The sequence below is a fragment of the Heterodontus francisci genome, chromosome 17, assembly GCF_036365525.1.
Source record: "Heterodontus francisci isolate sHetFra1 chromosome 17, sHetFra1.hap1, whole genome shotgun sequence".
NCBI classification, from domain to species: domain Eukaryota; kingdom Metazoa; phylum Chordata; class Chondrichthyes; order Heterodontiformes; family Heterodontidae; genus Heterodontus; species Heterodontus francisci.
In genome coordinates this window covers 33,958,246-33,986,147 of record NC_090387.1, presented here as the reverse complement: position 1 = coordinate 33,986,147, position 27,902 = coordinate 33,958,246, and positions in this window count along the sequence as shown.

Below are 27,902 nucleotides of genomic sequence, written 5' to 3'. Positions count from 1 at the left end.
ACCAGAATGAGTTTTGGTAATGTCATGTGACTGCTTGTGCATCTCTGGGGAGACTGTAAGCTTTGTCAGACAGAAAGCAGAGAGGAATAACTGAAAAGCCATCCACGGAGCAGCTCTCTCTCTCTCCAGTAAAAATCCAGAAAAGACCCAGCTGCAACTAGTAAAGCCTCAAGCCTGCAGACTGCAACAACCAACAACTAGGGGACAAGGATCAAACCTCCTTTTCTGCCTTCCAGAGCCTGAGAAGCAAGCCCGCAACAGTGCACGTGGCTCAGCGAGGACTTCAGGACTACAATTTCAACTGAGGACTCTGGGACGAATATACTGTATTTAAATTCCATTTATTCCTGACTCTACTCCAACAACCAAATCTGTTTTCCCTCTGTAATCTATTTGTGTGTGTGTGCGTGTGTGTGTGTGTGTGTGTGTGTGTGACTCTCGTGTGAATGTGTGTGTGAATGCGTAGTGTATTTTAGCAATTTTAACCGGTTTAGAGTGTAAGATTACTAAATTTACATCTTTTTTGTTTAAACTGAAGAAAACCTGTCTGATTGGTTCTTTTGCAATTACCTTAGAGGAACAGGAGCAAGTTTCCGTGCTGTATCTCTAAACTAAACTAAAGTGCTCACTGAGGTGCTAAGTTCAACCACTGTTAAAAAAAGGATAAACCTGTTGCAGTCAAACCAGAGAAGGGGCGAAAGGGGGAGCCTGAGACAAGAAGGCATACGGCATGCTTGCCTTCATCGGTTGGGGCATAGAGTATAAAAATTGGCAAGTCATGCTGCAGCTGTACAGAACCTTATTTAGGCCACACTTAGAATATTGCATGCAATTCTGGTCGCCACATTACCAGAAGGATGTGGAGGCTTTGGAGAGGGCACAGAAGAGGTTTACCAGGATGTTGCCTGGTCTAGAGGGTATTAGCTATGAGGAGAGGTTGAACAAACTCGCATTGTTTTCACTGGAACGACAGAGGTGGAGGGGCGACCTGATAGAGGTTTACAAAGTTATGAGTGGCACGAACAGAGTGGATAGTCAGAAGCTTTTTCCCAGGGTGTAAGAGTCAGTTACTAGGGGACATAGGTTTAAAGTGCGAGGGGCAAAGTTTAGAGGGGATGTGCGAGGCAAGTTTTTTACACAAAGGGTGGTGAGTGCCTGGAACTTGCTGCCGGGGGAGGTGGTGGAAGCAGGTACGATAGCGACGTTTAAGAGGCATCTTGACAAATACATGAATAGGATGGGAATAGAGGGATACGGACCCCCGGAAGTGCAGAAGGTTTTAGTTTACAGGCAACAAGATCGGTGCAGGCTTGGAGGGCCGAATGGCCTGTTCCTGTGCTGTACTGTTCTTTGTTCTTCTTCACCTGATAGTCTAGGCATGCATCCCCAAATACAGAGGGAAGTTGGCAGGGAGATGTTTTCCCCATCTCTCTTAGGGCATTCCCTCCTTGCTGGGTACAATTCCATGGGTGCTGATTGCCCGCTGGTATCTCTGTCAATTTGTCATTCTTCACATTCAGACGACACAGACATGAGGGGCCAAGCGGCCTCTTTCTGTGCCTTAAACTTTCTATGATTCTAAACTTTCTATAATTTGAGCCTAGTGACTAAAGGTAGTCTGTTAGGGCCATTATAGCTCAGTTAGTTGCTGTCCTTGCTAACTTCAACATGCACAAGCACATTTCCATTAGCGTCATTGAATAGCAATCAGCAACGGGACTTCTGAATTGCACCCGCCCTTGCCCACACCCCCTATCCTGACCAGGGGCAAGGGGGCTTAATGTAATTGCCACACTGTCACCCTGGCTGAGATGCGTTTACTCAGCATGGATAACGTCTCAGTACCATAAAATATGGTGCATTTATTCATTGAATTATGAAGGTTGCCCTTACAAAAGATCCTTTGATCATTAACTATATGTTAATTAGTGTTAAGATTTATTTTTAAAGAATAACTGACAACAGGAAAATCCATCCTTGTTGCTAGGGTAGCATAATAGCACAGTTCTAACTTTATCTACCTGACCTGGCAATGCTTAACATTGTTACTGGGGGCAAAGTGGAAGAATGTAGTACTGTTCACCTTGATGACTGCAGATTCTCACAGTCACAAGTCACAGCGTAACTAAACTACATGGTATTGCAAAAAAATTAAATACCAACATCCGTCATAATAGTGATATAAAATATCACATTTAATAGAGCTACTATTAGATGGAATAAGGCTCTGTGATTTTTAAGGTGAGGATAATTCAGAGTTTCTCTGTTTAAAAAAAAGTCAGGTCTTTCACAGAGATCTACACAAGTTCAGTAGAATTAGCCACTCCCTTAAGAGGCCTGATTGCCTGCTTTCTATGGGAACCGACTCCCACTGTTCTCTATGCATGAGCAGTACCAGGACACTTGAGTGTAACAATGAAACTTCCTTGTGGTCTGGACTGGACTTCTGTCACTCATTCACAGCCATGGAGCCCTTCCATCTTTCTGAAGGCGAACCAAGTTGGGGGCTGCGTGAGACGTTGTTTCATTCTGATTTGTAAACTACTTCATCCACAGTAAGCAAGCCATCCAAAAAACTAAGAGTGATTAAATTCACTTGGCATAATACATTTGTGTATTGTTACAAAAACAAAGGACACACACTAGTCCATTTAAGTGGGTGTCTGACTCAAAAGCAAGATCCCTGTGACCTGTTCTGCCACCCAGGACAGCAGTCTGTTCCCTTTGCAGCCTTTTTGTGCTCTACTGACTTGTGCAAAGGAGCTCTGACTGTCCCCCAGTAGTGGGAAAGGAGCAGGGGAATAGTTAAAATGGTGAGGCTCCATTTCCCATTCCATTCACACCAGCCTGCGATTTTTACGCCACTGGTTTTGACAGCAGATGAGGTTCATGTCGGAATGCAGATTTCAGATTCCTTGGCACGCACGGGATCTGATGACATTTTAAACCACTTCTGAGTGAAGCACCTGCCCCAGGGACCCCACTCTGTAAAATTGGCAGACAGCCAGCAAGGTTAAATTACATTACATAAGTTAAAAAGCAGCCATTAATGAAACAAAAAAAGCAAGGCATGAAGTGCCCTTTTGAATAATCAGAAATAGCTAGAAAATTGACTATTAGTCAGTCTCTGAGAGAACTTCCGATCTCACATTGTCATTACCATTCATTTGCCTTCTGATCCACAAATTAGCATGGAGCTGTCTTGGGAAGCTCACTCATTTTAGGCAATCTTTTAATTCAAAAACCTTAACATTCAAGGTCCTTCCATAAACAAATGTTGAGAGGATCCATACACTGGCAGTCGGTATAAAAACACTGGTATAGTTCATTCAAAGTATGATTTAAAGCCAGAAAGTGTTGGAAATAGCACGTCTGGCAGCATGTGTGGAGAGAGAAGCAGAGTTAACGTTTCAGGTCTGTGACCTTTCATCAGTTACTTCCTCTGACTGAAAAGTTTCTGCTACTGTTTATATTTTGATACGATGGTACTGCATCATAAAAGTCTGTGGAAAAATGTCGATTTGGCTTGTAGATCAGTGTCACAGAATCATTATAGCGTAGAAGGAGGCCATTCAGCCCATTGTGTCCACACCAGCTCTCTGAAAGAGCAACTCCCTCAGTTCCATTCCCCTGCCTTCTCCCCATAACCCTGCACATTCTTCTTTTTCATGTAACTGTCTAATTCCATTTTGAATGCTTCAATTGGACCTGCCTCCACCACGTTCTCAGGCAGTGCATTCCAGACCTTAATGAGATGACTGACAACTTGTCCCTAGTCTTCTATCCGTTTCTCCCCTTCTTTCCTGACTGATTGCTAAAGGTGTAGTTCCTCTGAAATGTTCACCTTTGCGATGGACGCCATCTTTTATGTGTGAGGATAGACAACTACAACAACCTGTATTTGTATAGCACTCTTAATGTAGGGAAACATCCCAAGATGCATCAGGGAAACATAATTGCATAAAATTGGCAGCGAAACAAAGAAAGATATATGAGCAAATGAATTAAGAGCAGAAGTAGGCCATTCGGCCCCTCGAACCTGCTCCATCATTCAGTAAGATCATGACTGATCGGTTTGTGTTTCGAATTCCACACTCCCATCTACCCCGAAAACCTTTGATTCCCTTGTCTAACAAGAATCTATCTACCTCCGCCTTAAAAATATTCAATGACCCCGCCTCCACCACCTGCTGAGGCAGAGAGTTCAAAAGTCGCACAACCCTCAGAGAAAAAATTTCTCCTCATCTCTGTCCTAAAAGGGAAATCCCTAATTTTAAAACAGTGTCCCCTAGTTCTGGACTCACCCACAAGATGAATCATCCTTTCCACATCCACTTTGTCAAGACCGTTCAGGATCTTATAAACTTCAATCAAGTCTCCCTTCACTCTTCTAAACTCCAGTGAAAACAAGCCCAGTCTGTCCAACCTTTCCTCATAAGACAACCCGCTCATTCCAGGTATCAACCTTGTAAACCTCCTCTGAAATGCCTCCAACGTATTCACATCCTTCCTTAAATAAGCAACAGCCTGACATAGTCATAATCACGGAATAATACCTTACTGACAATGTCCCAGACACCGCCATCACCATCCCCGGGTATGTCCTGTCCCACCGGCAGGACAGACCCAGCAGATGTGGCGGCACAGTGATATACAGTCGGGAGGGAGTTGCCCTGGGAGTCCTCAACATCAACTCAGGACTCCTGAAGTTTCATGGCATCAGGTCAAACAGGGGCAAGGAAAACTCCTGCTGATTACAACCTACTGCCTCTCCTGAACTGATGAATCAGTACTCCTCCATGTTGAACAGCACTTGGAGAAAGCACTGATCATGGCAAAGATGCAGAATGTACTCTGGGTGGGGAAATTCAATGTCATTAGGATGAGTGACTAAATGCTTGGTCAAAGAGGTAAGTTTAAAGAAAGTCTTAAAGGAGGAGATAGGGGTGGGAAAGTTGAAAGGTTAGAGAGGGAATTTCAGAGGTAAGGGCCGAGACATCTGAAGGCTCAGCCACCAGTGGTGGTCTGAAGGAAGGGGGAATGGAGTAGGCTAGAGTTAGAGGAGTGCAGAGTTCTAGGAGGGTTGTAGGAATGGAAAAGATTATAATTTGAAAGGTTTTAGCATTTAATACTTCACTCTTCATTCAAAGTAGCATTGATAATGCATTAACAGTTAATATAGAAATTCACTGCTAAAAAAAAATGAGATTGCAGGAAATGGGTCTAAAACAGTTTCAAATCAGTTTTTAAAGAATCAAATTCAACTCTAATTGATAGTAATTCATCAATCATTCTGTGAGAGTTCATCAAGATAGGGAATATCAGAAATTGGATCTCACATTGAGCGCATTAAAGAGTATTCTTATGAGTTTGGCTTTGAGTTGCATTAATGAGTTGAAAGGGACAATAAGGCCTTTTACATTATAGACTATGTCTTGGGAGCCCAGATTAACAGGACCACTCTCAGAAAATTACTTTCAAATTATGCAATCAGTCTCCAATGCCTTGTGAACTGGTGCCAAAGAGAAAGTGGTGTGGATGCACAGATTGACTATAACATTTTGACCATCACACATATGTAATACTAAATTTGTAGTTATGTCAGTACAAACATAATAATATATTTGCACATGATGAAGTCCTGATACAATGAAATGACATTATAGAAACATGCTTCTGCTCAGCCAATAGTTCCATTAAGACTAATAGGAGACAGAAAGACATAGTGAAAAATAGGTCTAATAGTGATGGTTTAAAAATATCCAGCTAGTTTACCTTGATGCGCCCACTACCTATGAAAGATCTTCATTCTGGAGTAGAGAATGCCAAAGATGCACAATCCTCTGAGTGAAAAGAAATTCTCCACATCTCCGTCCTAAATGGCTAGCCCCATATCCTGAGACTGTGCTGCCCAGTGGTGCAATGGTTGGCACCACAGCCTCACAACTCCAGGGACCCGGGTTCAATTCTGGGTACTGCCTGTGTGGAGTTTGCAACTTCTCCCTGTGACCGCATGGGTTTTTGCCGGGTGCTCCGGTTTCCTCCCATCGCCAAAGACTTGCAGGTGATAGGTAAATTGGCCATTGTAAATTGCCCCTAGTGTAGGTAGGTGGTAGGGAATATGGGAATACTGTAGGGTTAGTATAAATGGGTGGTTGTTGGTCGGCACAGGGCCTGTTTCAGTGTTGTATCTCTAAATAAAAATTCCAGTTTTTTTGATTAATTGAATTCAAATTTCACCATCTGCCATGGTGGGATTCGAGCCCATGTCACCAGAGCATTAACCTGGGCTCTGAATTATTAGTCCAGTGACATTACCACTACGCCACTACCTCCCCATCTTCAGCCAGGGGAAACAACCTCTCAGCATCTACCCTGTCAAGCCCTCTAAGAATTTTAAACACTTCAATGAGATCACCTCTCATTTTTCTAAACTCCAGCGAATTTAGGCCCTTTTCTCCTTATCGGTCAGCCCTCTCACGCCGGGAATCAACCCAGTTGCACCCCTTCTAAGAAAAGTATAGCTTTTCTTAGGTAAGGAGACCAAAACTGTCACGGTGCTCCAGGTTTGGTCTCAACAAAGCCCTGTATAATTGCAACAAGACTTCCTTACTCCTGTACTCCAATTCCCTTGAAATAAAGGTTAACATACTATTTGCCTCCCAAATTGCTTCCTATACCTGCATGTTAACTTTCTGTGATTTGTGTACAAGGACACCCAAGTCCCTCTAAACACCAACATTTACCAGTCTCTCACCTTTTAAAAAATATTCTGCTTTTCCATTCTTCCTACCAAGATGGATAATTTCACATTTTCCCACATCTACCACCCTCTTGCCCAATCCCTTAATCAGTCTGTATCCCTTTGCAGCCTTTTTACACCTGCCTCACAATTTATTTTTCCACCTTGCTTCGTATCATCTTCAAACTTGGATATATTACATTCAGTCCTTTTATCTAAGTCATTGATATAGATTGCAAACAGTTGAGGCCCAAGCGCTGATCCTTGCAGTACTCCACTAGCTACATCCTGCCATCCCAAAAAATATGGACCATTTATTTCTACTCTCCATTTTCTGTCGATTAACCAAACCTCTATCCATGCTAATATATTAACCTCAATCCCATGAGCCTGAATGTTCTGTAACAACCACTTGTGTGGCATGTCATGAAAACCCTACATGCCAAATGGCAAATATTAATTTCATCGGTTGGAACTTTGCCTTAGACTTACTGGAAATACTTACAAATAACTTTTTAAAATATGGTCACTGCAATTTACATTTGAAACACCAAAAGATTAGACTGGAGACAACACGACTGACTCAGCCTAGCCAGACAATGTGGTGCTCTCTGATTAAATTACCTGAAATGGCCTTATCAACACCATCATCAGTGGCTATTGACTCCCATTGGCTTTGAAAGAGCCAACCACCAGCAACCTCCCCCCCCCCCCCCCCAAGTTTGACTGGACAGCTTGAGGGGTAGAGCCTTGAATCTAAGAGAAGATTCCAGAAGGACCTCATTAAAACTATAAAGAGGTTTTGGTAATGTCATGTGACTGCTTGTACAGTTCTGGGAAAACTGTAAGCTTTGTCAGACAGAAAGCAGAGAGGAGTAACTGAAAAGCTATCCACAGTGCAACTCTCTCTCTCTCTCTCTCTCTCTCTCCAGTAAAGATCCAGAGAAGACACGGCTGCAACTGTTAAAGCTTCAAGCTTACAGACCACCACAGCCAAAAACCAGGGGGCAAGGATTGAACCCCTTCTTCTGCCTTCCGGAGCCCTGATAAGCAAGCCCGCAACCGTGCATGTGGCCCCGCCAGGACTTTAGAACTACAATTTCAACTGAGGACTCTGGAACTGATAAACTGGATTTCAACTCCATTTATTCCGGATGCTACTCCAACCACCAAAACTGTTTTCCCTCTGTAATCTATTTGTGTGTGTGTGACTCTCGTGTGAAGGTGTGCATGAATGCGTAGCGTATTTTTAGTAATTTTAAACGGTTTAGAGTGTCAAGAATAATAAACTTACATCTTTCGTGTTTAAACTCTCAAGAAAACCTGTCTGATTGGTTCTTTTGCAATTACATTAGAGGAACAGGGACAAGCGCTCAATGAGGTGGTAGGTTCAATCACTGTGTTAAAAAAAGGATAAACTCTGTTGTGGTCAAACCAGAGAAGGGTGGAAAGGGGGAGCCTGAGACACTCTCCTCACCTGGCTGTAACAGCCACCTTATTGAATACCTTCTAACAATTCAAATGTACTACACCCCCATTGTCCCTCTTTATCAACGCTGCTGGTTACACCCTCAAAAAACTCTAATAGATTTGTCAAATGTGAATTTCCTTTCATAAAAATGTGTTGACTCTGCATAATCATATTGTGATTTTCCAAGATCCCTGTTATGCCATACTTAATAATAGATTCTAGTATTTCCCCTATTACTCACGTGGGCTTACTGGCCTCTAGTTCCCTGTTTTCTCCCTCCCTCTTTTCTTGAAGAGAGGGTTTACATTCTACCTCCAATCCATGGCGACCATTCTAATGTGAAGGAAATCACACCTGCCAAATGGAAACATATTAATTTTTTCATATGGGGCACTGCTTAAAACCATTTTACTGGAACTTACTTTAAACAAAAACAGAGCTGAGCGGCTGAAAACATGGCTGAAAACATGTTTGCTCATTTGCATTCCGAGAGACATGAATGGAGAGACAGTGCTCCTTGATTCAATTAACAAGATTGGTCTGGACAGTAGTGATGATCCAAAGACACCAACAGCTTTTGACTTTATAAGAGACAAAACTCCTCCCCCCAGTCAGCCAACCCTGAAAGATTGGAAAAACTAGACCCTACATCCTCCTATGTAAATGCAGACAACAAAAGCACCCTACCAGGGCTGCTAACAACATTTGCAGAAACCTGCAGGGACAAAGAAAGTCCTCATTAAGGCAGAGAAACAGTGAGGGTGATGCTTCATCTAGTTGACGTGCCGCAGGGGAGTGCAGTGGAACTTGGACAAACATCTGTAAGCAGGAGTGTCCCAGAGGACAAAGGGACAATTAGCAAAGAATTGTCCCCCACAATCAGGAGCAAAGGGAACCAAAAATACCCTGAAGTGAAGAGGACTTGCATGACTCACCAAAGCACTGAAAGTGAGGTCAGAGTGGATCCATCCACTGCAGACTCCCATGATCAGAGCTCAAATTCAGAGCTAATGCAATCTAACAATTTTCCTGCAGACCCCAACAGGAACAAAGGCACCCTGGACAATTAGGGAAAAATGCAAACATCAAAGCTTCCCAAACATCACATGTTTATTGGGATGCCCATTCCCAATTTGTTGCAAGCTGATATTAAAGAAACTTTAAACCCCTTAGGCAACACATAACTATCTCAGCCCCAACTCATGGGAAAGGAATAGTTTAAAGCAGTACTGCTACAAAGAAAAAGACAACTGAAACAACTTTTAAGATTTCTGAATGGATGAGAGTGAATGAGAGAAATGCACATGTACTTTCCTGTATTTTCTCTTCCTTCTAACTTATAATGAAATGCTCCCAATATCGCATTTCATTCGGTGAGGGGCGGAGATGTGATGGAAATCACACCTGCCAAATGGAAACATATTAATTTTGTCACATGGGACACTACTTGAAACCAACATTGCAAAGAACTTGTTTAAAAAGAAAAGCAGAGCTGAGCGGCTGAAAACATGGTTGCACAGTTGCATTCTGAGAGACATGAATGGAGAGACAATGGGGGTGCTCCTTGATTCAGTTAACAAGATTGCTTTGGACAATAGTGTTGATCAAAAGACAGCAACAGCTTTTGACTTTATAAGAGGCAAAATTCCACCTCCCACTGGGTATTTCTGGGAGGCTCTGAAATCCAAACATCCTCCAAGAAGTGGCTGTTTCAAACAAAGAGATGGTCACATGACCTACCTGCTGCTCAGACTGGGGTTTTTTGAATTGTGCCTCACAGAAAGGAAACAGACTGCAATTTAAACATCAAGGAGAAGACTTCTCTCTCTCTGTCCCAGGAAGTCCCAGGAAAACCATGGTGGCAGTTTCTATGCTTCAAGAACTAAAGACAAAGCCTCTCTTCGGCTTTCTGGTACCAGAGAAGCAAGTTTGAAATTGTGCACTGAGGCCCAGTGAGGATTCCAAGACCTTAACTTCAATTAAGGACATTGTATCAAGGATATTACCACGCAGTAACTGAATTCTATTTATCACAAACTCGACTTCAGACACCACCCCCAATTCTTTCTTTCTCTCTGTATCTATTTGTGTGTGTGTGCCTCTCATATGCATGAGAGCATGGTTGCATCTCGTATTTTAGTAATTTTAACCAGGTTAGAGTGATAAGGCTAATAAACTTATATCTTTCTTGTTTAAACTCAAGAAAACCTGTCTGATTGGTTCATTTGCAATTGCAATGAGAATGCAAAGAGCATGGGCTCACTGAGGTGGTAAGCTAAAATCACTGTGTCTTAAAAGATAAATTCTGTTATGGCCAAACCAGGAAAGGTGCAAGAGGGGAACCGAAGACCCCTTCCTCACCCGGTTGTAACACTAGCATCTAGGGACTTCCGGAAGATCAATATCAATATATCCACTATCTCTGCAGCTAACTGTTTTAAAACCCAAGGATGTCAACCATCAGGTCTAGGGGATTTGATGACTTTTAGTCCCATTAATTTTTCTAGTACTTTTTCTTTACTAATATTAATTATTATAAGTTCCTCACTGTCATTAGACCCTAAAATTCCAGTATGTTCTTTTCTCCCTGAAGACAGACACAAAATATTTGTTTAACATTGTTGCCATTCCCTTATTCTCCATTATAATTTCTCATGTCTGCCTCTAAGAGACCCACATTTACTTTTGCTAATCTCTTCCTTTTTAAATACTTGTGAATACTCTTACAATCTGTTTTTAAATTTCTTGTTATTTTACTCTCCTATTCTACTTTTACCCTCTATCAATTTCTTGGTCATCTTTTGTTAATTTTAAAATCCTCCCAATCATCAGGGTTACTACACTTCCTGGCAACATTGTAAGCTCTTCTTCTAATCAAATTTTTTCCTTAACTTCTCTTGTTAGCCATGGTTGTACCACTTTTTCAGGGAATGTATATTCATTGATAATAATGAACTCTTTAAATGTTCGCCATTATCATTTAATATTTTAATTTTCTAATTTACCTCAGCCAACCTGCCGCTCATACTTTCATAATTGGCTTTGATAAATATAAGACCCTAGTTTTGGACTTAACCACATCACTTGCAAACTTAATTGAAATTCTTTCATATTATGATCACTCTTCCCGATACCATCGTTTACTATAAGGAAACTAATTACCCAAGTTTCACAGTTTCATTACATAATACTAGATCTAAAATAGCATGTCTGCTAGTTGTCAACACATTATACTAGACTTGTATCATTATTCGTTTTGAGAAACATCACTGCAACATGCTGTCACATTGCTCATGCATGACAACATTTACAAAAATTCTGTGTCATTTTCCTCTTCTATTCACTGTACATTATAGGATTTCAAACTGGAAATTATTGACTCTAAATGGTCAGATATCTGTCCATCTGGGGCTGGGCATACCGTACACATCAAGTGTAAAGTCTAGAGAATTCTGTACTCTATTGTTTTTTTCTATATTTGTTGACTGGAATTTTGTATTTGTTACTGTAGCATTTGGCTTTCATTATGATTGCCTAAGCAGAATTTTGCTATTTTTAAATATTTCTTATATGTTAAAGACACTATTTTTTGACTTAAAATAACCAGTTCACATCAATTAAAGTGATTTCAACTGTTAAAAGCAACCCAAAGTGAGATATGACAGTCTGAAGACTGTACGTTTTTGCATGTTATCGTAGTTTTGAGTCAATGGGAAGGATTGCTGGGCTCAATTAGCTAAAATGGTCACATTATTCTGAAAACATCTTCAACCATCAATATAGGTGTTTTCCTTTGTTTTCAGTGAATGTGAGTGGAATACCCATTGTGGATTAATTAAATCATGAAAGCTTGGGCAAGATTTTCCCTGCAGGCTTCTGAACCCCACTGGGAAAATGGCCTGGGGGTGGGATGGAACCGGGAAATTAACCACTTCCCCCTTGTTTCCCCACACTTACCCCACGCATCGACAGTTCTTATTTAAAGAGGGAGCCAAGCACAATACTGCAGAGGCCAGAAATCTGAAATAAAAACGGAAAATGACGGAAACATGCACCAGGTCAGGCAACACCTCTGGAGAGAAGAAGGTAGAATTAATATTTCAGATCAATGTTCTTTAGGCTTTTACTTATGGAATTGTCCAGTGAAACTGACCCAAAGAGATAACTAGCATAAGACTCACTTTGTAGCAGCTACTTAATACTAATAAAAGTATTTTTACAATATTTCCTATTAGATTTCCATTCAATTAGAAGTTACAATATAGATCCACAGAAGTATCAATATTTGCAGGGGGATCCATTCACACAAAATGATTGATTTAGATCAAGCTTGGGATACAAAGTGCTGGACAAACAATACTTTGTGTATAAACACGTGGCTTGAAAAGAAAGTGGTAAACAGACACTAGTGGCTCATTTTAGTACTGCCTTCCTGCAATTTTAATGTGGTCCTCTGATCAGGTGAAAGGAAGGCAGTGGGGTTCTTCTTTAAATATGTAGATCAGGCTCCAAAGACAGGGCCCGACTGTAATTTTAACCGGAGACCTGTACAGGGAAGCTATTGTGACTTCCCCTTTAAGCCAATCTAGCAGTGAGCAGTGAGGACTAGAAAAATGATTTAATTTTACATGTTTAGTTTTGTCGTGAGCCAGAGGAGCAGAAGGAAACCTTAGGCCTCCATTGTCCTGGATTCCCCTTCCCATCTTCTGATTGCAAGGTCCTCCCAACCTCCTCGCAACCACTTACTTGCATTCTGGGGACTGTTCCTTCAAGTCTGTGATGGTGGCTTCCAGTGCGCTAAATCCCTTTCCTGCCCACTGACCAACTACGGCTTTCCACTGGGTTCAGGTGGTAGACGTCAGGAGGCTCCTCCTCCTCGTCCAGCAATATCTCAGTTTTAAAATTCTTATCTTTGTTTTTAAATCCCTCCATAGCCTCGCTCCTTCCTATCTTTGTAACCTCCTCCAGCCCCATAACCCTCCAAGATCTCTGCGCTCCTCCAATTTTGGTCTCATCTGCATCCCCGATTTTCTTTGTTCTGCCATTGACACTGCCTTCAACCGCACAGGCTCTAAGCTCTGGAATTCTGTCCCCAAATTTCTCTGCCTCTCTCCCTCTCCTCCTTTAAGACACTTCATAAAACGTACCTCTTTGATCAAGCCTTTGTCACTTGTCATGGCCATTGTCTTTGGTCCCTGAAAGGAGCTACCGATCACATATCCATGACATCACCAAGATCACCTATTTTTCTGGCGTGCCTGATCTCATCTGCTGCTGAAACCCCCATCCATGCCTTGTTACCTTGACTTAACTATTCCAAACCCATGACCTCTACCACCTAAAAGGTCAAGGGCAGCAGATGGATTGGAACAGCACCACCTGCAAGTTCCCCTCCAAGCCATACACCCATCCTGACTTGGAACTATATCCCCGTTCCTTCACTGTTGCTGGGTCAAAATCCTCGAAATCCCTTCCTAGCAGCACTGTGGGTGTACCTTCCCCACATGGACTGCAGCTGTTCAAGATGCAGCTCACCACCATTGGCAGCTGTGCCTGCAGCTGCTGAGGCCCTTAGCTCTGGAATTCCCTCCCTACCTCTCTTCCTCCTTTAAGATGCTCCTTCAAGCCTGTTTCTTTAACCAAGCTTTTTGTCATCTGGCCTTATATCTTTTTATTTGGCTTGGTGTCAGATTTTGTTTGTTAACACTCCTGTGAAGGGCTTTGGGACATTTAGCTATATTAGATGTGCTATATAAATGCAAGGTGTTCTTTTTGTTGTCGTCCTAATATCTCCTTATCTCATATATGGTTGCCAACCCTCCAGCTTCGAGACTCGAGCATTTAAAGATTAATCCCCAGGAAAGTGCTGTGAGCCAGCCTGGAGAAAAATTGTTGGGCATTAAAAAAAGTTGTGTATTTTTTTCATTTCTTTTGAACACTTCTGTTTATAACTGAGAAGGAATTCTGGAGTTGAGAGAAAAGGCTATTTGACTGACAGTCAAGAAACATCTTAAAGAGTAAGCAACAGTCTTCTTGCCTTCCATTTGGTGTGAATGGGGTTGAGTCATCAGCATGGATGACCAATGGTGGGAGCGTGGGTGTGGAGCAGTGGGAGGTCAGAGGTCAAATGATGAAATCTCCAGACATGCATCCAACATGGGATGGCAACACTAGCCTTGGTGTCAAATTTTGTTTGACAATAAGTCCCATGAAGCACCTTGGGATGTTTTACTACGTCTAAGGTGCAAGATGCTATAAATATGCTGTAAATACAAGTTGTTGTTGTAAACAGACAGGATCCATGCTGTCTGCGTTGGCCCCCGCCCACATGACACCCGGTTGGTGAGTTAAAGTCAGTCACTTAAATTTCTTTGTTGTAGAAAATAAAGACTACATTTTTCACCTAGAGTATTGGGATTTAGAGTAATTCTTCATGGTTTGGAAGTACTAGAACTTTGCCTTATCCTGATTAGAATTTTTTAAAAAATCAACTTCCTTTGTTAAGCTCAAATCCATCTGCGAAACTACATATTAATTTTACCCAGACTGGCAATTGTACTTTTCTGCAGAAAACCTGTTACAACAGTTCCCCAGACGCCAGTTCAGGTATTCCAAAGATCTGACTGGCAGACACTTTGAACTGCAAACAACAGCTGTGAGCTTCGTCCAGACTTGTAGGTTGACAGCTGTAGTCTCCATGAAGATAGGCTAGGCTTCAGACATTTGGAGGCTGAATTTTTTGCCTTACCTGGAACTCCCGCTGCCAGGGACAAAAGCAGGAGGTGAACCAGCTTCAGCGGGCAGCGAAACCCTGGGGCAGCATTTTTCTGGTGGTGGCCAATTAACAGGGCACCGCCAGGGCCGCCGTCCAATTGGGGATAGCGGACTGCCCCCAAGAGCTGCTGGCCCAATCAAAGGGTTGTGGTGTAGAGGTGGCACTGTTGGTGTTGGGGTGGCCATTGCTGCCGGTGGTCCCTTCCATAGGCCATGAAGCGGCAATCAAGGAGGGGTCTCCCCACCCCCACCCTCGGATCCTGCTGGGTGGGAAGTAGCCCTTACTTGACCATTTAAGTGGCTCAATTGGCTGCCTAGGTTCCCGCCACTGGCAATATGAAATGGCAGCGGGAAGACGTGAGCCTCCTTCCTGACGTCTTCCTCTGCCATATTGCCAGCCCTCCTGCTTCCCAGCCCATCTGCAATGGGCCAGGAAAATTCAGCCCTAGGAACTTTCATTTCAGTTGCACATCTGTTTTAGATTTCATGGAAATGCATTGAAATGTGTTTCATTTTATGTTTTATGTTTAACCTGAAACTTTGGCCTCATGGGATGTGGGCGTCGCTGGCTATGCCAGCATTTATTGCCCATCCCTAATTTCCCGTGAGAAGGTGGCGGTGAGCTGCCTTCTTGAACCGCTGCAGTCCATTTGCGGTAGGTACACCCACAGTGCTGTTCGGAAGGGAGTTCCAGGATTTTGACCCAGCGACAGTGACGGAACGGCGATATAGTTCCAAGTCAGGATGGTGTGTGACTTGGAGGGGAACTTGCAGGTGGTGGTGCTCCCATGCATTTTCTGCCCTTGTCCTTCTAGTTAGTAGAGGTCGCAGGTTTGGAAGGTGCTTTCTAAGGAGCCTTGGTGCATACTGCAGTGCATCTCATAGATGGTACATACTGCTGCCACTGTGCGTTGGTGGTGGAGGGAGTGAATGTTTGTAGATGGGGTGCCAATCAAGCGGGCTGCTTTGTCCTGGATGGTGTCGAGCTTCTTGAGTGTTGTTGGAGCTGCACCCATCCAGGCAAGTGGAGAGTATTCCATCACAATCCTGACTTTTGCCTTGTAGATGGTAGACAGGATTTGGGGAGTCAGTAGGTGAGCTACTCGCCTCAGGATTCCTAGCCTCTGACCTGCTCTTGTAGCCACGGTATTTATGTGGCTACTCCAGTTCAGTTTCTGGTCAATGGTAGCCCCTAGGATGTTGATAGTGGGGGATTCAGCGATGGTAATGCCATTGAATGTCAAGGGGAGATGGTGAGATTCTCTCTTGTTGGAGATGGTCATTGCCTGGCACTTGTGTGGCGCAAATGTTACTTGCCACTTATCAGCCCAAGCCTGGATATCGTCCAGGTCTTGCTGCATTTCTGTATGGACAGCTTCAGTATCTGAGGAGTCACGAATGGTGCTGAACATCGTGCAATCATCAGTGAACATCCCCACTTCTGACCTTATGATTGAAGGAAGGTCATTGATGAAGCAGCTGAAGATGGTTGGGCCTAGGACTACCCTGAGGAACTCCTGCAGTGATGTCCTGGAGCTCAGATGATTGACCTCCAACAACCACAACCATCTTCCTTTGCGTTAGGTATGACTCCAGCCAGTGGAGGGTTTTCCCCTTGACTCCCATTGACCTCAGTTTTGCGAGGGCTCCTTCATGCCATACTCGGTCAAATGCTGCCTTGATGTCAATGGCAGTCACTCTCACCTCACCTCTTGAGTTCAGCTCTTTTGTCCATGTTTGAACCAAGGCTGTAATGAGGACAGGAGCTGAGTGGCCCTGGCGGAACCCAAACTGAGCGTCACTGAGCAGTTATTGCTAAGCAAGTGCTGCTTGATGGCACTGTTGATGACACCTTCCGTCACTTTACTGATGATTGAGAGTAGGCTGATGGGGAGGTAATTGGCTGGGTTGGATTTGTCCTGCTTATTGTGTACAGGACATTCTTTCTTTTTTCTTTTGGGCCTCCTTATCTCGAGAGACAATGGATACGCGCCTGGAGGTGGTCAGTGGTTTGTGAAGCAGCGCCTGGAGTGGCTATAAAGGCCAATTCTGGAGTGACAGGCTCTTCCACAGGTGCTGCAGAGAAATTTGTTTGTTGGGGCTGTTGCACAGTTGGCTCTCCCCTTGCGCCTCTGTCTTTTTTCCTGCCAACTACTAAGTCTCTTCGACTCGCCACAATTTAGCCCTGTCTTTATGGCTGCCCGCCAGCTCTGGCGAATGCTGGCAACTGACTCCCACGACTTGTGATCAATGTCACACGATTTCATGTCGCGTTTGCAGACGTCTTTATAACGGAGACATGGACGGCCGGTGGGTCTGATACCAGTGGCGAGCTCGCTGTACAATGTGTCTTTGGGGATCCTGCCATCTTCCATGCGGCTCACATGGCCAAGCCATCTCAAACGCCGCTGACTCAGTAGTGTGTATAAGCTGGGGGTGTTGGCCGCTTCAAGGACTTCTGTGTTGGAGATATAGTCCTGCCACCTGATGCCAAGTATTCTCCGAAGGCAGCGAAGATGGAATGAATTGAGACGACGCTCTTGGCTGGCATACGTTGTCCAGGCCTCGCTGCCGTAGAGCAAGGTACTGAGGACACAGGCCTGATACACTCGGACTTTTGTGTTCCGTGTCAGTGCGCCATTTTCCCACACTCTCTTGGCCAGTCTGGACATAGCAGTGGAAGCCTTACCCATGCGCTTGTTGATTTCTGCATCTAGAGACAGGTTACTGGTGATAGTTGAGCCTAGGTAGGTGAACTCTTGAACCACTTCCAGAGCGTGGTCGCCAATATTGATGGATGGAGCATTTCTGACATCCTGCCCCATGATGTTCGTTTTCTTGAGGCTGATGGTTAGGCCAAATTCATTGCAGGCAGACGCAAACCTGTCGATGAGACTCTGCAGGCATTCTTCAGTGTGAGATGTTAAAGCAGCATCGTCAGCAAAGAGGAGTTCTCTGATGAGGACTTTCCGTACTTTGGACTTCGCTCTTAGACGGGCAAGGTTGAACAACCTGCCCCCTGATCTTGTGTGGAGGAAAATTCCTTCTTCAGAGGATTTGAACGCATGTGAAAGCAGCAGGGAGAAGAAAATCCCAAAAAGTGTGGGTGCGAGAACACAGCCCTGTTTCACACCACTCAGGATAGGAAAGGGCTCTGATGAGGAGCCACCATGTTGAATTGTGCCTTTCATATTGTCATGGAATGAGGTGATGATACTTAGTAGCTTTGGTGGACATCCGATCTTTTCTAGTAGTCTGAAGAGACCACGTCTGCTGACGAGGTCAAAGGCTTTGGTGAGATCAATGAAAGCAATGTAGAGGGGCATCTGTTGTTCACGGCATTTCTCCTGTATCTGACGAAGGGAGAACAGCATGTCAATAGTCGATCTCTCTGCACGAAAGCCACACTGTGCCTCAGGGTAGACGCGCTCGGCCAGCTTCTGGAGCCTGTTCAGAGCGACTCGAGCAAAGACTTTCCCCACTATGCTGAGCAGGGAGATCCCACGGTAGTTGTTGCAGTCACCGCGGTCACCTTTGTTTTTATAGAGGGTGATGATGTTGGCATCGCGCATGTCCTGGGGTACTGCTCCCTCGTCCCAGCACAGGCATAGCAGTTCATGTAGTGCTGAGAGTATAGCAGGCTTGGCACTCTTGATTATTTCAGGGGTAATGCTGTCCTTCCCAGGGGCTTTTCCGCTGGCTAGGGAATCAATGGCATCACTGAGTTCCGATTTGGTTGGCTGTATGTCCAGCTCATCCATGACTGGTAGAGGCTGGGCTGCATTGAGGGCAGTCTCAGTGACAGCATTCTCCCTGGAGTACAGTTCTAGGTAGTGCTCAACCCAGCGGTCCATCTGTTTGCGTTGGTCAGTGATTATGTCCCCCGATTTAGATTTGAGGGGGGTGATCTTCTTGATGGTTGGCCCAAGAGCTCTCTTCATGCCATCATACATTCCTCTGATGTTTCCGGTGTCTGAGGCCAGCTGAATATGACTGCATAGGTGTTGCCAGTAGTCGTTTGCGCAACGCCTAGCTGTTCTTTGTGCAGTACTTCTGGCTGCTTTAAGTGCTGCGGATGTTAAATCGCTGGGGGCTTTCTTGTAGTTCAAAAGTGCAATGCGCTTAGCGGCTATGACAGGTTCCATCTCTTCATTATGAGATTGAAACCAGTCTGCATTTCTCTTCGCACTTTTGCCGTAGGTGGTCAAAGCTGACTCATAGATGGCGTCTCTGATGTGGGCCCACTTGGTCTCAGCATCCCCTGTGGGAGTGTTTTGAAGGGCTGTTACAAGTGAATTTAGAAATTTTTGTAACAGCTGTGGGTGAGAAATTCTGCTCGTGTTGATGCGCGGGTGGCCCTTCTGCTTGGAATGATGCAACTTCTTTGGTCTGACAGGACATACCTGGGCAATATTCCACATTGCAGGGTAGATGCCAGTGTTGTAGCTGTACTGGAACAGCTTGGCTAGGGGTGCGGCAAGTTCTGGAGCACAGGTCTTCAGTACTATTGCCGGAATATTGTCAGGGCCCATAGCTTTTGCAGTATCCAGTGCCTTCAGTCGTTTCATGATATCACGCGGAGTGAATCGATTTGGCTGAAGTCTGGCATCTGTGATGCTGGGGACTTCAGGAAGAGGCCGAGATGGATCATCACCTTGCCACATCTGGCTGAAGGTTGTTGCAAATGCTTCAGCCTTATCTTTCGCACTGATGTGCTGGGCTCCCCCATCATTGAGGATGGGGATATTTGTGGAGCCACCTCCTCCAGTTAGTTGTTTAATTGTTCACCACCATTCACAGCTGGATGTGGCAGGACTGCAGAGCTTAGATCTGATCCATTGGTTATGGGATTGCTTAGCTCTGTCTATCGCATGCTGCTTACGCAGTTTGGCATGCAGATAGTCCTGTGTTGTAACTTCACCAGGTTGACACCTGATTTTGAGGTATGCCTGGTGCTGCTCCTGGCATGCCCTCCTGCACTTTTCATTGAACCAGGGTTGGTCTCCTGGCTTGATGGTAATGCTAGAGTGGGGGATATGCCGGGCCATGAGGTTACAGATTGTGGTTGACTACAATTCTGCTGCTGCTGATGGCCCACAGCACCTCATGGATGCCCAGTTTTGCATTCCTAGTTCTGTTCAAAATCTATCCCATTTAGCACGGTGGTAGTGCCACACAATTTGTTGGAGGGTATCCTCAATGTGAAGGAGGGACTTCGTCTCCACAAGGACTGTGCGGTGGTCACTCCTACCAATACTATCATGGACAGATGCATCTGCGGCAAGCAGATTGGTGCGGACAAGGTCAAGTATGTTTTTCCCTCGTGTTGGTTCCCTCACCACCTACCACATACCCAGTCTAGCAGATATGTACTTTAGGACTCGGCCAGCTTGGTCAGTAGTGGTACTACCGAGCCACTGTTGGTGATGGACATTGAAGTCCCCCAACCAGAGTACATTTTGTGCCCTTGCCACCCTCAGTGCTTCCTCCAAGTGCTGTTCAACATGGAGGAGTACTGATTCATCAGATGAGGGAGGGCGGTAGGTGGTAATCAGCAGGAGGTTTCCTTGTCCATGTTTGATCTGATGCCATGAGACTTCATGGGGTCCAGAGTCGATGTTGAGGATTCCCAGGGCAACTCCCTCCCTACTGTGTACCACTGTGCCACCACCTCTGGTGGGTCTGTCCTGCCAGTGGGACAGGACATACCCGGGGATGGTGATGGCAGTGTCTGGGAAATTGTCTGTCAGGTATGATTCCATGAGTATGACTATGTCAGGCTGTTGCTTGACTAGTCTGTAGGACAGCTCTCCCAATTTTGGCACAAACCCCTAGATGTTAGTAAGGAGGACTTTGCAGGGTCGACAGGGCTGAATTTGCCATTGAAATTTCCGGTGCCTAGGTCGATGCCGGGTGGTCTGTCCAGTTTCATTACTTTTTATTGACTTTGTAGCGGGTAGATACAACTGAGTGGCTTGCTCTTCCATTTCAGAGGGCATGTAAGATTCAACCACATTGATCTGGAGTCACATGTAGGCCAGACCAGGTAAGGACAACAGATTTCCTTCCCTAAAGGACATTAGTGAACAAGATGGGTTTTTACAACAATCGACAATGGTTTCATGGCCATCATTAGACTAGCTTTTAATTCCAGATTTATTAATTGAATTCAAATTCCACCTTCTGCTGTGGTGGGATTTGAACCCATGTCCCCAGAGCAATACCCTGGGTCTCTGGGTTACTAGTCCAGTGACAATACCAATACGCCACCGCCTCCCCATAACTTCCCTATGGCAGGAGATGGTCGGGGATGGGGGGCAGGCGGCTGATGTTAGTGGGTTTGGGGTGGAGGCTAAACTGTTAAACGCGCAAAAGCATGACCATAAGCCACCGCGTACATGCCTAGTACCATTTCTATAGCTGCAGGTTTCGTAACCATGGAATGGTGGGACACCTCATTTACATGTTTCAATCAGACTTCCACAGAGCAATTGGGAGCCCAATTTATAATTAACTGCTGCTGCAGGGCCTGGGGGTCTCGAAACTGGGAAAGGGAGGTGGCACCTCATGACTCCACAAGTTACCTACTTTTCCAGCACTCCATGTGAGTCAGGAGGAGCAGAAGTGCTCACCAGGCCCCTCAAGCAAGCCTTTGGTCTCCCACTTACAATCGCTGACCTCTCTCTCCTCACTCTCGATTGCCAACCCCACCCCCAGTCCCAATGATCTCTCTTCGCTCTTCCCTCCACCCTGCAGTAAGGTCCTCTCTTCATCCCGACATGATATCTCTCTTCCCCTCCCCACTGTGATAGCTGACCTTCACTCCCTGTTCCCCCACTTTCCAATTGGCAGGGACCCTTCCCAAGGAGCCCTAGCTGCAGGCTGCTGCTGCTGGTTCCCCTCCTGGCCATTAGCCAGGCTGTCTATTTGACTGGTTTCTGGGCAGGAAATGGATCCAGGAACAATAATGAGATCTTGCTGTTAAGTTTGGCGGGACCTCTGTGTCTCCGGCCTTGCCAGATTCTTTGGCCAGTTTCTGTCTCCCACTGCATTCCTGTAAATATTGGGGCCATTAACTCTGTTTCACCCTTTTCCTGCTTTGGTAAGTTTTTTTATTCATTCATGGGATGTGGGCATCACTGGCTAGGACAGCATTTATTGCCCATCCCTAATTGCCCTTGAGACGGAGGTGGTGAACTGCCTTCTTGAACCGCTGCAGTCCATGGGGGTAGGTACACCGATAGTGCTGTTAGCGTGTCCAACATTTTCTATGTTTATTTCATTTTGCATTTTTTGTTACATGTTTAACATACACCATGTGAAATTTCTATGAAAGTTGAGCAAAGATGTATTTACACAGCTCCCTTGAGTATCTCCAGTACAGTTTACTCAAGAGTATATCCTAGATGAGCACATAAGGATAAATTCAGTACTTTCATTAGGTAACAGGATGGAAGTTGGAGACAGGGCTACAACACTGCAGCAGTTATATTCTGACGTGCTTCCTTCAGATGTGGGTCCCCAATTGGAGTGCAGTTACAGAATTTATCCTATAATGCACAGAAATTATGCTATTCTTTTTACCGGAGCGTTAAATAAGAGGTGTTGACTTCCTACACCAAAAGGAAATGGGATAGCCAACAAGTTAAAGTTGAGGTGGTCAATTTACCAATCTCACTCCCCCATCATGTTAATTCAGACCTCCTGCTGGGCAGCTCAGGCTCCCACCTAAATCAGGGAGAAGTCTCATTAATCTCTGCAAATCAGGATCCAATGACATACATAACGCCCAGCTGCAATTCAGAAGTGCTAGTCTAGATTTGTCTGCTCAAGTCCTGGAGTGGAGCTTGAACCCATGACCTTTGAAATGAGGCATGCCTGCTCTCACTAAGCCAAACTGGTCCATTGAGGAGTTGAGCTTTATCCTCATACTTCATGATATTTGCTTAATGATCTGTAATGATCTCTATTGCCTGTTGTCCTACAGTTAAGGATCATTTTGTTAGATGTATTTTACAATGCCTACTGTTACTCCTTATCTATGAAAAGCTATCTGTCACACGGAATAGCCTCAATGTTAATCCTGACTTCCCGGCAGCATTGGCATGTTCTATTATTTTAACTCATGAACTTAGGGAGCATCAAGGCCACCCGCAGAGGTAGGCAGGAACCTCATGAATATTTAAATATCAGGGTACAGTGACATATTTCGGCCTCTGCCGCGAAATTAACTGTGAAATATGTATTTTATACAGTCCACCAAATGGACTGCAGTGGTTTAAGAAGGCAGCTCACCACCACTTTCTCAAGGGCAATTCAGGATTGGTCACAAATACTGGCCTTGCCAGCAATGTCCACATCCCATGAAACAAATAAAAATAAGTCCCAGAGCTGAAAGCAGAATTGGGGCCAGATAAAGTCCAGATAATGTCATGGTCCTGTCGTTTTTTTTTGGAATATGCAGTTTACCTTTAAGGTTTGCAAGGGATCAGTATTGCTTTAAGAACCAGCAAGCCTCAGGAATTATAGGAAGGTGCATTTTTGATGCCTTAGAAACAGGCATTTGCAGACTGTGATCCAAAGGGTGCATTTTCGTTACCATAGATATAGCCACTGGGAGTGAGTCTCATGTGATACATTTGTTACAATTCAGTTTTGAACTGGCTTTTAGTTGAAGACAGTTTGTTCTAACAGAACACACAGACAGAGACATACAGACACAGCTGGTGTTGGCACCTGAAGAAAGAACTCTCAACCATTTAAACTGAAGGAATAGGATTTTAGTCTGTTTATTATTATCTCTCAAAATTCTAAAATAAAGTCAAGCCAAAACAGAGATCTCTGGTAATTTAAATTGAAGAGAGGGAAGTTAGACTGTGACAATCTTTTATCCCTCAAAAACTCTAAAGTCAGATTGATTCTGTTGAAAGTGTTTGCAAGTCATTAATTGTTGAAATTCGCTGGAGAAGGAAAGTAACATTCTGTGAGGACTTCAAGCAACATTCTGTGAGGACTTCAAGCAACATTGGACTGTAAATTTGCAAGGACTCTAATTTTTTCTATTTTAAATGTTGTTTATATCTTCATAGTGTTCAAGAATTTAGTTCTTCTAATTAAAGAGTTAACTTGTTGATTTAATGACACCTGGTTTGGTTAGCCTCATTTGGGGGTTAATAGATGGTACAATTTGGCTGGATCTTTCTTTAATTTGGAAAGTTTAAAATGATATGTTAGCCGATCTGTGGAGTGACGGGATTGAATTAGTGCGTTGGTTCCACCACAATCAAAATCGTATATTTTGATTGGGGGCTTTGACAGGAGCGGTCGGTCGTAACAGTAAGTTTAAATTCTTTTCACCTCTCTGTTATTCTGCTCATCTGCTAAAGTTTTAATGGCAAGCATGTCTTCTGAGCTTTTTGCTGTTCCCAATTATTGGGATCATTTCCACTGTCCTTTTCTTTATGTAGCTTATGATGCTGAAACTATTTTCTATTTGTTTTCCCATCCCAAATTTGTCTGTAACAATCCACTCTGTCTTAACCTCTAGATTTGGTATCACGAGTTCAGATTCCCATTATACTCTTCTTTTTGCTAGCATCTTTCTATTAGCATATGCTGTACCGTACTTGCAGTTCTTGCCTACCGCATCCTAACTATTACAGCCTTCTCCCATCCAGTATCAGTAATCACATAAACTGACGATCTTCATCCTAAATCACTTTTTGCACATGAAGGTTACTGCATAGCGATATCCACAATCAACTTCCCCCAAAACCGAATGTCTGGTCAGTACTTAGGGCGGCGCAGTGGCGCAGTGGTTAGCACCGCAGCCTCACAGTTCCAGGGACCCGGGTTCGATTCCGGGTACTGCCTGTGTGGAGTTTGCAAGTTCTCCCTGTGTCTGCGTGGGTTTTCTCCGGGTGCTCCGGTTTCCTCCCACAAGCCAAAAAAGACTTGCAGGTTGATAGGTAAATTGGCCATTATAAATTGTCACTAGTATAGGTAGGTGGTAGGGAAATATAGGGACAGGTGGGGATGTTTGGTAGGAATGTAGGATTAGTATAAATGGGTGGTTGATGTTCGGCACAGACTCGGTGGGCCGAAGGGCCTGTTTCAGTGCTGTATCTCTAATCTACTTGGTATGCATTACAGGCATACACATTGAGTTATTAGGGCTGCCATGTTGACACTGGAGTCTCAGAAGTCTTACATCTGGTGTTGTGTTGAAGATTTACATCATGGAAAAAAAGTGCTGATATTAATTCTCCAGTATCAGGAAGCTGCAAAGGCTCGTGTTATATATTTATATATGAGAGAGAGTGATATACTGATTCAGCATTTTTCTGTTCACATAGTTATTCTGGAAGAAAGCCAGTAGGGATGAACATTCTTGTTTGGAAAAAGGTGGATTAGGACTTTTAACTTTAGATGTTCTGCCTCCAAAGTTGAGAGAGGAATTCTACTCAATTATTGGAAATAATGCAACACCAAATCCCACTAAGCTGTCAATGAAAGTTGGTGCACACATTCCAGTTTGATTTCTGGTGAGATCAGACATACACTTCCTGCTAAACTCACAGGAACATTAGAAAACAAAAGATTTGCATTTATATTGCACTTTTCATGATGTCCCAAAGCACTTTACATCCAGTGAAGCACTTTTGAAGTGTAATCGCTGTTGTAATGTGGAGAATGTGCAGCCTATTTATGCATAGCAAGCTCCCACAAACGGCAATGTGATAATTACCAGATAATCCGTTTTAATGATTTTGGTTAAGGGATAAATATTGGCCAGGATGCAGGGATAATTCCCATGCACTTCTTTGAAATACTGTCATGGGATCTTTTATGTCCATCTGAGCTGGCAGACAACACATAAAACAATGTAATTTTTAAAGGCAATATAAAACAGCTCACATTTATGTACAGGACACAATCCATAAATGCTGAAGTTGTGGTTTAAAATAATTTAAATGTTGAATTGATACAGAGAAAGCTGCAGGCTTCATTTCCCACAGCACTGAGATCCTGAACGGAACAGTGGTGCTGCAGGGAGGGGCTGACGGAGGCTTAGTGTGAAATGGAAAGAAAACCTCCTCATGCCACTATTTCTTGCCTGCTAGTAACTGGTTCAGGTAAACATCCATCACTATTCCCAGCAGTAGATCTGTAGCCTGGAAAGACTAGTGGGATTGAGGAAGAAAATAGAAGGATTCACATCCTTACCATAAAAATGAAATAGCAGGGTGATTTAGTAAAATAATAAGATTAACAATTTATCTATAAATCTAATTTGATTATAGAGTGGCCTCTGCACTGCACTGAAAATAACTGTAACTTCATTATTGCATTTGTGATTCATGTTTTCACTCAAATTTATGGATATGTTATCAGTTTATGCAAAATTTAGTTGAAAAGATACCACAATCTCCCAAAACAATGCAGTTCTGCTCCCCATGAGCTTTTATTGTTCAAGTGTAAGGACAGAATAGAATTGTGCTGTCTGTCCAGAAGGCTTCATCTATTATGAATAAAGGACAAGGTATACCCAATCCCCTACTATTACTCGCTGCTGGAGATCAAATGAGTCAGTAAAATAACTGATCTTAACAAAAGTCTCAACAACAGTGTCCCTTTTAGAAATCAAATAGTTACAATCAATTGTAATCAACTTCAATATCTATTCCTGGTAATTTTTTTTGAATAATTTACTGTAAACACTGATCACTCCAGGGTCAGTGGTTATAGAGGATTGACTAAGCCTGATGGTACAAAACATTTGAAATGACACAACTGAACAGACTGGTTTAAAGAATGGGTTGGATACATTTTCTTCTGATTGCTAATGGTCCCAAAATTGTAAATGGGAGTATAAAACGGATTTGGCCCCTGTATCTCGACTGCAACAAATTCAGCTATTTGTTCTCGGGCTCAGTAACTCCTCAAAGCCAGTTCTGACAAAAGGTCAATGACCTGAAACATTTTTATTCTAGTTATCATGATGAACTAACATAAAATAAAAGCATGTAAATACTAATCATTATTTCTACCTCCCCCTATCAATTAGTCCTGACTCTAGACTTCCATACTTTGCCTTACAGAAAGGCTTGCAGTTAAATAGTGCTTTCCCCAATTTTAGGATGTCCCAAAACACTTTACAACCAATGAAGTCTGATTCTCACTGCTAACGTCCTATAAAAATGAGTCATAGAAAATCCCAAAAATCATTTCCTAGAAGACAGCTGATGGTTTTTCAGCATGTCCAACCACTATGGTGTGGGATTTTGTTTTTATTTTCTTGCACTCATGTTTTTAACTCAGTCATGGAAAATTCACTCCCACGTCTAACTCTTAACCTTCAACGGTTGGTTCAATGGTTATAAGAATTTCATATGAACACATCATCGCATTTGCTGCTATTATTGCATAGTACAATTTTTATTCATCTGAAAAAAAATCTGAAAGAAAACAGAACATGATGGAAATGCACAGCAGGGGCACACCCAGCAAAGAGGAAGACAAGTTAAAGTTCCCTTTCAGGGGATCAGTTCAACATAACATTTTGCTTACGGCTAAGAAATATTTACCAAACAGCAATTCATATGCTCTGGTTATTTTTCAATCAGCAAATTTCTTCCCTGCCTCTCTGACATGATTAATTCTTTGCTGGAGGAAGGCTCTGTTGGCCAGGGTAAAATTCAGTAGTGGCCACTGCATAATGATTCGGAGTAAGGACCTTTAAAGCATAGCTACCCGACCCGAACCCGACTAGACCCGACAACGTGTCGAGTTCGGGTCAGGTTGGGTCTCTCTTCCGAGTCCAGCATTTGGGCTTGGGTCAGGCTGGACGTGGACAGTGCTGCCTTGATCCAGGAAGTAATCTTCAATTGAACAGTCAGGCCAAGGTGGGAAACG